Below are 13,021 nucleotides of genomic sequence, written 5' to 3'. Positions count from 1 at the left end.
CTTCTTCCCCCTTAACTAAATCAAATGGATGTACTGGGGACAACTGACTCTATAATTTGATTCAGAAGTCTACGTGGAATCTGAGTTTGATATTCCCACTAAAATTAACCAATTTGGTCCAAATTTAACTGGTTCCACACATTTAATTGGCAGCCAGTTCTCCTCTGTAGGGATGGATAGATGGATAAATTCATGAATTTGGTTTATGATTCCAAATATTGTGCTTCCTTAGAAAATTAATCTACACTGCTCAAAAAAATAAAAGGAACATTTAAACAACACAATATAACTCCACGTAAATCAAACTTCTGTGAAATCAAACTGTCCACTTAGGAAGCAACACTGATTGACAAATCGATTTCACATGCTGTTGTGCACATTCAAATTTGTACAGAACAAAGTGTTCAATGAGAATATTTCATCAATTCAGTTCTAGGATGTGTTATTTGAGTGTTCCCTTTATTTTTTTGAGCAGTATAGTTTAATGAAAAGAAGGACTGGGGGAGACATGATAGCAATGTTCCAATATCTCAGGGGTTGCCACAAAGATTGCCTCCTTGCCTTTCGTAAGCTACTTAAAACCCACTTCTGCCGTCAGGCATGAGGGAATTGAGATCCTCTTTCCCCCTAGGCCTTTACAATTCTATGCATGGTATGTATGTATGTATGTTTGGTTTTTATATTAGAAATATAGAAACATAGAAGACTGACGGCAGAAAAAGACCTCATGGTCCATCTAGTCTGCCCTTATACTATTTCCTGTATTTTATCTTACAATGGATATATGTTTATCCCAGGCATGTTTAAATTCAGTTACTGTGGATTTACCAACCACGTCTGCTGGAAGTTTGTTCCAAGGATCTACTACTCTTTCAGTAAAATAATATTTTCTCATGTTGCCTTTGATCTTTCCCCCAACTAACTTCAGTTTGTGTCCCCTTGTTCTTGTGTTCACTTTCCTATTAAAAACACTTCCCTCCTGAACCTTATTTAACCCTTTAACATATTTAAATGTTTCGATCATGTCCCCCCTTTTCCTTCTGTCCTCCAGACTATACAGATTGAGTTCATTAAGTCTATTATATAATATTAATGGGTTTTTAATCGTTTTAGTATTGGATTACTATTGTACACTGTTTTATTGTTGCTGTTAGCCGCCCCGAGTCTCCGGAGAGGGACGGCATACAAATCCAATAAATAAATAAATGAATAAATAAATAAATAAATAAGAAAGAAAGAAAGAAAGAAAGAAAGAAAGAAAGAAAGAAAGAAAGAAAGAAAGAAAGAGGTGGAAGTCAAGCTATTCTCCAAAGTAACTGAGGGTAGAACAAGAAGCAATGGGTGGAAATTAATCAAGGAGAGAAGCAATCTAGAACTAAGGAGAAATTTCCTGACAGTTGGAACAATTAATCAATAGAATGACTTGCTTCTATAAGTTGTGGGTGCTCCAATACTGGAGGTTTTCAAGAAGAGATTGCGCAATATTTTAGGGTCTTTTGCTTGAGAAGGGGGCTGGACTAGAAGACCTCCAAGGTCCCTTCCAACTCTGTTATTTTGTTAATTCAAGGAGAACTAAATTCACCAGAGTTGGGACAATTCCATGTTCTTACATTACTAAGAATTATTTTTTTAATGTTTGATTTTTCTTTCTAAAAATGCCTAGCATCCTTCCATTACATAGTATTACTGTATAGCAAAATACACATTTATCAATGGAGATTTTGAAAACGTTTCTGACCTTAGCCAACATTTTAAAAAAATCGCATCACTACTATTTCCCTTTTATTTTCTGTCACTAGAGGGAGCCAGACACAACGTTTTAAAAAGGGGAATTAAATTAAACTGTAATTTTCAACCATTATTGGTACAGCTTGAGATTCTAAAGGACAAACTACCCTTTGCCATTGAAATTACGATTTTAAAAATATCTCCTTTAGTTCAGCGAGCCTTACTTCTGAGGATTCAGGCTTAATTTGAAAAAGGTCAGCTCAATTTAATTAGCACCTGATGCACAAACTTCAAAGAAAAAGAGCCGCTTGCTAGAATAAAAGTTCTTTACAGTTGTTCAACAAATTTCAGGTATGTTTGTTTGTTTGTTTGTTTGTTTTGTTTGTTTTGTTTGTTTGTTTGTGAAATGTATATGCCGCCCAACTCCAATTGGACTCTAATAACAATAATTTTTTAAAACAGTGTAAACATATGGGTTGCAATAACAACAACAATTAAAAAACAATATAAAAATGCATTTATACCCCTTAAAAACCATACATACTCTCAGTCATGCATGATCCCAAGCCCACCAGAAAAGCAAGGTCTTAACAGCTTTCAAGAAAACTAGTAGGGTGGCGATAGTGCGGATCTCCGAAAGCAGTTAATTCCGCCTATCTGAGCCACCACAGAGAAGGCCCTTCCTCACAGCCCCGCCAACTGGCATTGTTTGGCGGATGGAACCTGGAGAAGGCCAACTCTGTGGGCCCTTATTGGATGCTGGAAAGTATGGTGTAGAAGGCAGTCCCGTAAGTAGTCTGGTTCTAAGCCATATAGGGCTTTTAAAATAGCCATATACAGTGGGGGGGGGGCCGGTTATCTAGTCTGCCCTTACACTATTTCCTCTGTTTTATCTTAGGATGGGTATATGTTTATCCCAGGCATGTTTAAGTTCAGTTACTGTGGATTTACCAACCACATCTGCTGGAAGTTTGTTCCAAGCATCTACTACTCTTTCAGTAAAATAATATTTTCTCACGTTGCTTCTGATCTTTCCCCCAACTGACCTCACATTATGCCCCCTGGTTCTTGGGTTCACTTTCCTATTAAAAAAACTTCCCTCCTGAACCTTATTTAACCCTTTCACACATGTTTCGATCATGTCCCCCACTTACCCTTCTGTCCTCCAGACCAGTGTTTCCCAACCTTGGCAACTTGAAGATATCTCGACTTCAAATCCCAGAATTCCACAGCCAGCGAATGCGAATCAAGATTTCTTGCTCAGGAAAACTTTGACTAAAAATCTGAATTGGCCTACCAACCATCCATCAAACGGTTCTTAACAGGTTGCGAAATGAGCCATATCTATTTACGAGATATGGATATTATTTGTAGATAAGACTTGTGTTGTCTCACAACACATTTAAGTTTGCTAATGTTATTATTTGCTTAACCTTATCAAGTTCCATAAACTTTGTTTTAAAAAATTTATCTTTTGAACAGAGTTCAAACGTACTGCTTAAACACTTCTGCCTCATTGGGCGTTGTAAGTTGACAAAACTCGAGTAGGTCAGGTGCCATTCAAACTGCTGTGGCTACTTACGTCTGAAAGGAGATTTTGACTCAGAACTTAAGAAGTGGATTCTGGGGAAATCTAGCTATGAGATCACTAAGATCGTCACGGATTTGATTATTCTTAATCAGTCAAATCAAGCCATCAATGACAGATGGATGATATCAAGTAAAACCATGATAGCAGTTGTTGTGGTTAGCTCTGGCCCAGCTCCTGCCCCAAGGAATGTGGGGGTGGAGGTGGGGGAGACATCCACATGCCGCAGGCCTGTTTTGCTCCCAGTAGAATCTGCCAATGAAATCTCCTCTGACCAAGGAAGCGTGAGTGACAGGGAAGAGGGGAGTTTGGCAGACAATCCAGGAGGAGATCAGTCATCTGTATCATCCCTGGATTCTGAACAAGAATTAATGACACATCCACGCATGCATAGAGTGATGCATAGGAGACAACAACTGAAGGATTATTACAAGAGAAAATGAGGCCATCTGTGGTTGGGTGGGGCTGCTGTAATTAGTGCTACAGATAAAAGTGCAGCCTGGTGTTTTAGCCTCATGGCAGTTTATCTGATTCATTGTTTTGTCAAGATCGTGGTTTTTGCTGTTCAGGGTTGTGTGTGTGGACTCTCTGGACTTTAGAATTGGACTCAATTTCCCAGTTATTGGGTGAGCAATTGGACTGCGTTTAACCTGTGCCTTGTGTGTACCTTGTGTGCCCCAGTGTGCAAAAAACAGCCCAACAGGCAAACCGAACGTTCGGAAAATGCACTTCCGGTTTGCCCATTGTGCTGTTTTTTGCATTCCATACGGTTCAGGGAAGCTTCCCTGAAGCATCCAGAGGAAGAAATGGTCTTCCCCAAGGCCGAAAATCAGCTGGCTAGTGTATGCATGCACGCTGGAGCTGACATAGAGCGACGTCTTACGTGTCCTCCGATATGGCTCCATGTGCCACCTGTGGCAAGCAAGCTATAGGTTCACCATCACGGATAGAGGATTTCCTGAGCAGTGGGACAGCAGGTTTCCTAAGCAGGGAGTTGGGCTAGAAAACTTCGATGGTCCCTTCCACCACTTTTATTCTGAAGAACCCTGGCAGGAACCAACTTGATCTGGTCAATTTGGCCTGTCTATCATAAGTTAAGCTTGAATCAAGTAAGGTGTGAACCAGGGGCAGATTCCTCTTACCGTTCCCTACCGGTGCGCATCCCCTCACATGATTTGGCTTCCGCACATGAGCAGAGAGATTATTTTACTTCTGTGCATGCTCAGGAAGCCAAAAATTACCAAAAAATATGAAGGTCGCCCAGAAATCTATGCACCACATTTTTTTTCTCAGCCTACTGTAATGATACAAATGCAAAACTTTATATATACATTATTTGAGTTGTCAGGTGTGCATGTGTAAATTTTGTCTTTCTTCAGACAGATAGCATAGCTGCATCAGTGTTTCGAAATGGCGTCTGTAAGTGACGTACGTTACAAGCAGAGTGTCGTCATTGAATTTCTCACTGCGGAGAAAGAAACTGTTGGGAACATCCACAAACGTTTGTGTCCAGTTTATGGAGAATCTGCAGTCGACAGAAATACGGTTAGTCGCTGGGCACAGAGGGTGAGGCCATTAGAGGTGATTCGCATAGTGCAGAAATGGCTTCGGGACCAGAACAAGGAGTGGTGGTACCGACAGGGCATACACGCCCTTGTGTCTTGCTGGAGGAAGGCCATAGAACAGGAGGGAGATTACGTGGAAAAATAGGGAATGTAGAAGAAACATCATTCTTTCTTGTGTGCAAGTTTCATTGTGTTCAGTAAATAATTGTTGAAGAAAAAATGTGGTGCATCACTTTCTGGGCCACCCTCATAGAATAAAAGATGGTGGCGCACATGGACTGGCACTGGAGCTGTTGCGCCAAAGTTATGCAATTGGCGGGGCACTACTGGAGTGGCACATTGAACCGCTTTGGTAGGAAGTCATCTTTGGTGTGAACCCAGTTAGGGGCAGGACTGAACAGAAAAATCTCAGAGCTATTGTCTAGACCGGTAATTCTTAACCTTTTCCTCACCCTGTACCTCTTTTTTTATTCTTTGTGGCGACAGACTCGTGGTCATGGACCCCAAGACTTAAGATTCAAATCATAACATTGCTCCAAGCCTTTGCAGGCCCTCTGTGATGACATCGCAGGGACCCCAGGGGTCCACGCACTACAGGTTGAGAACCACTAGTCTAGGCCAGGGGTAGGCAAGGTTGGCTCTTCTATGACATGTGGACTTCAACTCCCAGAATTCCTGAGCTAGCATGATTGGCTCAGGCATTCTGGGAGTTGAAGTCCACAAGTCATAGAAGAGACAACCTTGCCTACCCCTGGTCTAGGCCAATGTTTCTGGATGAGCCGGGGTGGTGCAGCAGGTAGAGTGCTGTACTGCAGGCCACTGAAGCTGACTTGTAGATCTGAAGGTCAGCGGTTCAAATCTCATCACCGGCTCAAGGTTGACTCAGCCTTCCATCCTTCCGAGGTGGGTAAAATGAGGACCCGGATTGTGGGGGCAATAGGCTGGCTCTGTTTAAAAAAGTGCTGTTGCTAACATGTTGTAAGCCGTCCTGAGTCTAAGGAGAAGGGCGGCATAAAAATTGAATGAATGAATGAATGAACGAACGAACAAACAAACAAACAAACAAACAAACAAACAAATAAATAAGTGTGAACTTCAGTTTCCAGAATTCTCCTCCCAGCACTATGGATAACAACAAAGACAGAAGAATTCTGGCTGGGGAATTCTGGGAGTTTACATCCACACATATTAAAACTGCCAACATAATTGGACTTGTGGTGGGTTTCTACCAGTTTGCCCCAGTTCAGGCGTATCGGTAACAGCAGTGGCTGGAGGTTCCACCTCCAGCCAGATATCATCAGGTAAGCTCTACACATGTGCAGAAGCTTCTGCATATGCGCATGTGCGCACACATCTCCGAACCCATACCAAAGGTTAGTGAAACCCATTGCTGGTCTTAATACACTGAGTTGTTATCCACAGGTTGGGAAGCATTGGTCGAGACCAGGGCTGTCAAACTCGCACCCTGTGAGCTGGATGTATCACACGCTGGCCATGCCTATGCCTGATTTAGCAAAGGGGGGAAAGTTGTTTGATTTGATTTGATTTGATTTGATTTGATTTGATTTGATTTATTGGATTTGTATGCCACCCCTCTCCGCAGACTCGGGGCAGCTAACAACAGCAATAAAACAGTATATAACAAAATCCAATACTAAAAACAGTTAAAAGTCCATTATATAAAAATCAATCATACATACAGACATACCATGCATAAAATTGTAAAGGCCTAGGGGGAAGTGTATCTCAGTTCCCACATGCCTGGCGGCAGAGGTGGTTTTTAAGAAGCTTACCAAAGGCAAGGAGGGTGGGGGCAATTCTAATCTCTGGGGGGAGTTGGTTCCAGAGGGCCGGGGCCGCCACAGAGAAGGCTCTTCCTCTGGGTCCCACCAAACGACATTGTTTGGTTGACGGGAACCGGAGAAGACCCTCTCATGTGAGGTCACTGTGACAATGTGCATTTAATATCCATGATCTAGACCAGTGATGGCAAACCTTTTTTCCCTCAGGTGCCTAAAGCACGCATACACATACTATCATGCTTGCGCGAGTGCCTACACCAGTGATGGTGAACCTTTTTTTCCTTGAGTGCCAAAAGAGCATGCATGCACACTATTGCAGATGCGTGAAGGCCCACAGCCATAATTCAATGCCTGGGGAGGCGAAAACAGCTTCCCCTGCCCCCCAGAGGTCCTCTGGAGGCCGGAAAAGGCCTCTTTCCCAACTTCTGGTGGCCCAGTAGATTCATGTTTCATGCTCCCCAGGCTTCCTCAAAGCCAAGGGAGAATAAAAATGCCCTCTCCCATCCCCCCGGAGGCTCTCTGGAAGCCAAAAAGGCCATCCCAGAGCTTGAAAAAACCAGAGCCTTTTGCAAGCCAAAAATCAGCTGACTGGCGCACGCATGCACGTTGGAGCTGAGCTAGGGCAACAGGTCATGTGCCAGCAGATATAGCTCCATGTGCCACCTGTGGGAACCATGGTATAGGTTCGCAATCACTGGGGAGGGCGAAAATTGCCTCCCTTGCCCACCCCAAAGACCAAAACCAGCCCATTTCCCAACTTCTGGTGCGCACGGTAGGTCCATTTTTCACCCTCCCTAGGCTCCAGTTCCCCATCCCTCCGGATGCCCTCCGGAAGCCAAATATGCCCTCCCAGAGCCTTTGTGCGAGCCAAAAATCAGCTGACTGGTATGCACATGCATGCTGGAGCTGAGTTAGGGCAACAGCTCATGTGCCAGCAGATATGACTCTGTCTGCCACCTGTGGCACCCGTGCCATAGGTTTGCCACCACTGGTCTAGACCCATGATGGCAAACCTATGGCACACATGCCACAAGTGGCACGCAGAGCCATATCTGCTGGCACATGAGCCGTTGCCCTAGCTCAGCTCCAGCATGCATGCGTGGACTAGCCAGCTGATTTTTGGCCTTGGGGAAGGCCCCGGAGTGCAAAAAACTGCCCAATGGGCAAACTGGATGTTTGGAAAAACAGATTTCCTGTTTGCCTTTTGTGCCATTTTATTACGCTCCCTAAAACCCCAGAGTGTGAAAAACAACCCAATGGGCAAACCAGAATTACATTTTTTTGAATTGCCGGTTTCGCTGTTGGGCCGTTTTTCACTGTCCCAGGCTTCCGTGAGGCCTGTGTGCATACTTGAGGATGGTGAGATTCTTGACAACTTTAAGAGGTGTGGACTTCAACTCCCAGAATTCTCCAGCCAGCGCTGTGGATAACAACCAAGACAGGGGAATTCTGGCTGGGGAATCCTGGCAGTTCAGGTCCACACCTCTTAAAATTGACCACGCAGTTGGCCTTAGCACATTGTGTTGTGGGAAGGCTGAATCAAAGTGCAGCAATCAAACTGGTGAATTGCAAGTGGCTGAGCCACAGGTTTACACTAACCAATGATGGGCTACTATGGGTACGATCAGTTACGCAGAACCAGTAGAAAAAGTTTGGTCAGGTGTGCAAAACAGGTAGAAAATTTTTGAATTTTTTCCCCCCCTTCTGGGCTCTGGGTATGTTTTTCATATCACAGTAAATGAGGTTGAATATGTACAATTTTAGAAGAGCTGTGTATTCATGTGCATGTGTGCACATACACATACAGTTTATATAGTAGATATTGTATATTTTGTGTGCCTGTGTGTAATATGTATGTACACATATATATAGAATTAAATAGTATATTTTGGATGTTCAGTAATAGTAAATAGAGAGAGAAATTGTATCTCTTTGAGGCGAGGAGAGGCCAGGCATCCTAACCCAAACCCTTGACGTGAGTGACATCAAGTTGGCCACCTTAAAGCCAGTCACATGTCCTTTAAGCCACTCTCCAGTCACATGATCATCAAGCCACTCCCATCTGGTCACATGGCCAGCAAGCCACACCCACAAAATAAGCCACGCCCACAGTTGGGTAGTAAAACATTTTGCACCCCTTCACTGGCAACAGGCATGTATTTATAACACTTCCAGAGTCAAATGATCACTTTTGCAAATCTTCCAATCTGGCTTCCTACAAACCAAGCCAATGGGGGGGAAAGCCAGCTTTCTTTCTTTCTTTCTTTCTTTCTTTCTTTCTTCCTTCCTTCCTTCCTTCCTTCCTTCCTTCCTTCATTTATTTATTTATTTATTTATTTATTTATTTATTTATTGGATTTGTATGCCACCCATCTCCGCAGACTTGGGGCGGCTAACAACAGTAACAAAACAGTATAATCCAATACTAAAAACAGTTAAAACCCATTATATAAAAACCAAACATACATACAGACATACCATGCATAAAATTGTAAGTGTATCTCAGTTTTCCCCATGCCTGGCGGCAGAGGTGGGTTTTAAGCAGCTTACGAAAGGCAAGGAGGGTGGGGGCAATTCTAATCTCTGGGGGGAGTTGGTTCCACAGGGTCGGGGGCCGCCACAGAGAAGGCTCTTCCCCAGAGTCTCGCCAAGCGACATTGTTTAGTTGACAGGACCCGGAGAAGACCCACTCTGTGGGACCTAACTGGTCGCTGGGATTTGTGTAGCAAAAGGCAGTCCCTGAGGTAATCTGGTCCGGTGCCATGAAGGGCTTTATAGGTCATAACCAACACTTTGAATTGTGACCGGAAACTGATCGGCAACCAATGCAGACTGCGGAGTGTTGGTGTGACATGGGCAAATTTAGGAAAGCCCATGATTGCTCTCGCAGCTGCATTCTGCACGATCTGAAGTTTCCGAACACTTTTCAAAGGTAGCCCCATGTAGAGAGCGTTACAGTAGTCGAGCCTCGAGGTGATGAGGGCATGAGTGACTGTGAGCAGTGACTCCCGGTCTTGGTTTAAAGACTGCATGCTTCACATAACAGCTGCAGCCATTTCCTCAAAAATGGCAAAAAAATGGGCCTAAAATGGCACGAAGCTCGCTTGAAAACTGCTCAGCTTAAGCCAGTGGAAATTTTGGGCTACGTTGCCTTGGTTAAGCGGAGGACCGACTCTCATAAATTTCACTTTCCCATTCAATTTCTGGCTTGCTTCTCCCTATTAACCGTCTGTCGGGCCTCCTCCCTTTAAATTATAGGTCAGCTGTTTGAAAAGAAAAGGAAAGGCATCTCGGTGCTTGGTGGGTCAACGGGGCTGCGAAAGAATTTACTGGCTATTCTTAACGAGTCCCGAACGTGCCAGAGTAACATCATGTTCTGCTACATAATGCCCCGTCCTTGGCTGGACAGGATTGCGAAATAGGCACTGGACATTTCTCGCAGGTGGGAGGAGGAGGGGTTGGGAATGATTTTCATAGGTTGCTGGGTGTGTAAGATAGAGAAATAAAATCATCAAAGGGACCAGGGGGATTGCTGACACAGGAGGGAGGCAGGCAGGGGTGGGCTACTGCCCGGACGGGGGGGAACACAGTGGGGTAGCAAAAAGTGGAACTCCACCCCAGAGCACCCAATTTGCACTGAAAGACATTGAAACAAAATGCATAAGCTATGCCCACTGTGTGGTAGTAAAAAATGTGGTAGCCCTTCACTGGACACAGGATAGAGAGGAAATAGAGGAGGCTATGTCAGGGTCTCCCTCCCTCTCTCTCTCTCTCTCCCTCCCCCCTCCCTCCCTCTCTCTCCCTCCCTCCCTCCCTCTCTCTCTCCCTCCCTCCCTCCCTCTCTCTCTCTCTCTCTATCTCCCTCCCCCCTCCCTCCCTCTCTCATTGGGGTTTGTCTGGATTCCATTTGTGGGCCATTCAGCTAAGTCAGGCACAGTTGGTTCTCGGCTTATGAGCACAATTGAGCCCAAAAAATTGCATTGCTAAGCAAGACTATTGGGAATGGAATGGAATGAAGAATGGAGTGGAGTGGAGTGGAGTGGAGTGGAAAGGAATGGAATGGAATGGAATGGAATGGAATGGAATGGAATGGAATAGAATAGAATAGAATAGAATAGAATAGAATAGAATAGAATAGAATAGATGCTAAGGCTGTAAGCTATGTGCAGAACAGAAGCAAAAAAACCCAGAAATCTCATCCTCGCGTGAGAATCCCATGTGGGCGTGGGCGCGCGCAGGTGGGCGCGCACTCACAGCCTATTCCGGTAGGGCTGGGAATGAAAGCCCACCCGCGGCGAACATGCACACTCACATTTGCGAACCAGTAAGGAAGATTAGTCAATACCCACTCTGCTGGTAATGTTGTGAGCCGCCCCGAGTCTATGGAGAGGGGCGGCATACAAATGTAATAAATAAATAAATAAATAAATAATAATTAATAAATAAATAAATAAATAAATGAATGAATGAATGAATGAATGAATGAATGAATGAATAAAGTAATGTAATGTAATGTAATGTAATGTAATGTAATGTAATGTAATGTAATGTAATGTAATGTAATGTAATGTAATGACCGTCAGCCCTGAAGCCATTTTGGAGCATCTCCAGGGCTGCCACAGCAAGGCTAGCTGGAGCTGTGGAAATGTGAGGGAGGAGATAGAGAGAATGGGGGAATACGTGTAGCCAAAATAAAATTACCGTATTTTTCAGAGTATAAGATGCACCTTTTTCCTCCCTAAAAGAGGCTGATAATTTGAGTGTGTCTTATACTCTGAATGCAGCTTTTTTTTTCAGCCCTAACCAGGTGCTAACCATGTTCCCAGCTCTTATCAGCTTGCAAGCTCTTTCATTGTTACTCTCTGCAAAGAATGTTTTACAAACCCTACGTCTTTGCAGGTTTTTTTATCGGTCTACTTGCTGAGACTGTTTCTTTCCAGGGGCTTAGGATGTTCCCAGCTCTCACTGCTTTGCAAACTCTTTAATTGTTACTCTCTCCGAATATAAAAATTTTTAAAGCCCTAATCGGGGGATAAAATAATGTGCTGGCTAAGGAAACTAAGCAGATGAATATTTGTTAAGCAGATTCTTTTCCCTGTTTTCCTCCCCAAAAACTAAGATGCGTCTTATATTCTGGAGCGTCTTATACTCCAAAAATATGGTATTTCCTTTGACATTCTCCTGGATATCTGCTGGAATCCCACATTTTCCTTTGTGCATGTCTTTGATAATTCAAGGGTCGTTCTGCACACTCCTTAACACTTGTGTTGGAGTTGGGGAGATAACCAAAGAGAGAGACTTGTCCTCGTTCAATTCAAGGAGCCCAGGTGGTTAGAATGCAGTATTGCAAGCAAACTCTGCCCACAGCCAGGAGCTCAATCCTCACTGTCTCAGGCTTCTATCTTTCCGAGGTTGTAAAAAGAGGACCTGCATTGTTGGGGGCAATATGCTGATTCTGTAAACTACTTAGATAGGACTGTAAAGCACAATAAAGCGGTATATATAAGTCTAAGTTACTATTGCTATATCTCTATCATCTGTCTGTTTGTCTGTCTGTCTGTCTGTCTATCTACCTACCTACCTATCTCTCATCTACCCATTTTATGTATCATACGTTATCTGCCGGCCTACCAGCCTGCCTACCAGCCTGCCTGCCTGCCTGCCTGCCTGCCTGCCTGCCTGCCTGCCTGCCTATCTATCTATCTATCTATCTATCTATCTATCTATCTATCTATCTATCTATCTACCTACCTACCTACCTACCTACCTACCTATCTTATACATTATCTACCTATCTATTCTACTTATGATACATCTATTCTGTATGCCTGCCTGCCTGCCTGTCTATCACCTATCTATCTATCTATCTATCTATCTATCTATCTATCTATCTATCTATCTACTATCCTCTATCTATCTATCTATCTATCTATCTATCTATCTTTCTTTCTTTCTATTTATCATCTATATCTATCTATCTACCTACCTGCCTGTCTACCTACCGATCTTATACATTATCTGTCTATCTACCTATCTATTCTACTTATCATACATCTAGTCTGTCTGTCTGTCTTTCTACCTACCTACCTACCAACTTACCTACCTACCTACCTACCTACCTATCTATCTATCTATCTATCTATCTATTTATCTATCCTATCTATTTACATTACTGTATGCATATCTATCTATTTATCTATAACCATCATCTATCCTGTCTCTCTATGTGTCATCTATCAGTCTGTCTATCTGTCTATACCAGGAGTGTCAAATTCAATTTCATTGAGGGCCACCATCAGGGTTGTATTTGCCTTGGGGGACCAGGGTGGGTGTGGCTA

At 43.5% G+C, this 13,021-nt stretch overlaps 1 protein-coding gene across 1 annotated transcript in view; it reads left to right on the top strand.

The window, feature by feature from the left end:
• The first annotated feature begins 1,860 nt into the window (after nt 1-1,860).
• Nucleotides 1,861-13,021, top strand: part of SLC14A1 (solute carrier family 14 member 1 (Kidd blood group)) — a 54,825-nt gene continuing 43,664 nt past the window's right edge. The window contains exon 1 of the mRNA XM_070736429.1: nt 1,861-2,079. The gene's annotated coding sequence lies outside the window, so the exon portion shown is untranslated. The remainder of the gene's footprint in view (nt 2,080-13,021) is intronic.

This window comes from Erythrolamprus reginae, chromosome 2 (assembly GCF_031021105.1).
Source record: "Erythrolamprus reginae isolate rEryReg1 chromosome 2, rEryReg1.hap1, whole genome shotgun sequence".
Lineage (NCBI taxonomy): Eukaryota > Metazoa > Chordata > Lepidosauria > Squamata > Dipsadidae > Erythrolamprus > Erythrolamprus reginae.
This window is presented reverse-complemented; position numbering and strand designations above follow the sequence as displayed.